The sequence below is a fragment of the Octopus sinensis genome, linkage group LG2, assembly GCF_006345805.1.
Source record: "Octopus sinensis linkage group LG2, ASM634580v1, whole genome shotgun sequence".
Lineage (NCBI taxonomy): Eukaryota > Metazoa > Mollusca > Cephalopoda > Octopoda > Octopodidae > Octopus > Octopus sinensis.
The window spans coordinates 92153194-92154771 of NC_042998.1; the positions used below are offsets into that span (position 1 = coordinate 92153194).

Here is a 1578-nt window from a genome sequence, read left to right on the forward strand (position 1 = left end):
GATATTTTTTGATTTTTTAAAAATGTTATTTTTGTACAGGATATTGTGTTTTCTTCTTTTATGCAAACAACCACAAGCCAGAACATCCAGTATATATATAATTATATGTATGTACTAAGTGTTTGGGTTAAACTTTATGATTTTGTGTGTTTTGTTTCTTCTGGAACATTTTGATGTATTGGTGAATAGTCAACAGTATTGGGGAGCATATAGATTAAAGCTGCGATTGAAACAAAGTTAGCTGATATGGAGAACTGGAAGCCTTCTGATTATTGGAAAATAGTTATCTGTATTATGATGATTCTCACCAAGGTGTTTGAACATCTCAAGGAATGCATGTGCCAGGTCCAGAGCTGTCTTTAAAGCCATGATGGAAGCTAAGAGCAGCTACTTTGAGTAAACTGTTATTTCCTAGCCATAATCTAGTTTAAATTTTTTGAATTTTTAAAATACTTATTTTTAGATGGGTTATATTGTTTTCTCTTTCTTTTATGCAAAACTATCAAATTTAGCCTGATATATTCTCTCTTTTATTCCTTTACTTGTTTCAGTCATTTAACTGTGGCCATGCTGGAGCACTACCTTTAGTCAAGCAAATCGACCCCAGGACTTATTCTTTGTAAGCCTAATATTTATTCTAATGGTCTCTTTTACCGAACCGCTAAGTTACGGGGATGTAAACACACAGCATCAGTTGTCAAGTGATGTTGGGGGGGGGGGACAAACACGGATACACAAACATATACACACACACACACATATATACATATATATACATATATACGACGGGCTTCTTTCAGTTTCCGTCTACCAAATCCAGTCACAAGGCTTTGGTCAGCCCGAGGCTATAGTAGAAGACACATGCCCAAGGTGCCATGCAGTGGGACTGAACCTGGAACCATGTGGTTTGGAAGCAAGCTACTTACCACACAGCCACTCCTCTGCCTATCTGTGTAAACAACAAAGAAAGAGGAAAAATGTTTGTATTTTTGCAGAAACTGAAAGGTGAGTGTTATTAAAGAAGATAATCTAAGAAAGACACTTCACTCTACTTAGAAATATTTATCACAACCTTAATATCATCATTATCATCATCATTGTTTAGTTTGCATGGGTCAGATGGAAATTGTTGAGGCAGGGGTTCTACAGAACCTTTGCTCATCCTCAAGGATGCTGATATTTCCCCATGGTTTGACATGTTTTCACAGAAGATAGAAAATTAAGGACATTCCTTGTATGATAGTAACACTTGCTTATAACTATGGAGTGATGTTAAAACAAGAACACACACACACACACACACACACACACACACATATATATATATATGATAAACTTTTTCAGTTTCCAACAACCAAATCCTCAAACCCTCTCACAACACTCTGGGTGGTCTGTGGTCAAAATAGGAAACAATTATCCAAGGCACCACACAGTGGCATTGAACCTGAGCCTACACAGTTGGGAAGCAAACTTCTTAAGCACACAATCATTCTTGCACCTTATAATATTAATAATATCTATAAGAAATAGTTTTAACTTATTTCACAATAATGATTTAGTATTAAGTTATAAATAATG

The 1578-nt window shown here is 35.6% G+C and overlaps 1 long non-coding RNA gene across 1 annotated transcript in view; it reads right to left on the bottom strand.

Moving 5' to 3' along the window:
* Positions 1–1287: 1287 nt before the first annotated feature.
* Positions 1288–1578, bottom strand: part of LOC118768650 — a 13972-nt gene continuing 13681 nt past the window's right edge. Inside the window, exon 3 of the long non-coding RNA XR_005004434.1 lies at positions 1288–1361. This is a non-coding gene — a long non-coding RNA (uncharacterized LOC118768650). The remainder of the gene's footprint in view (positions 1362–1578) is intronic.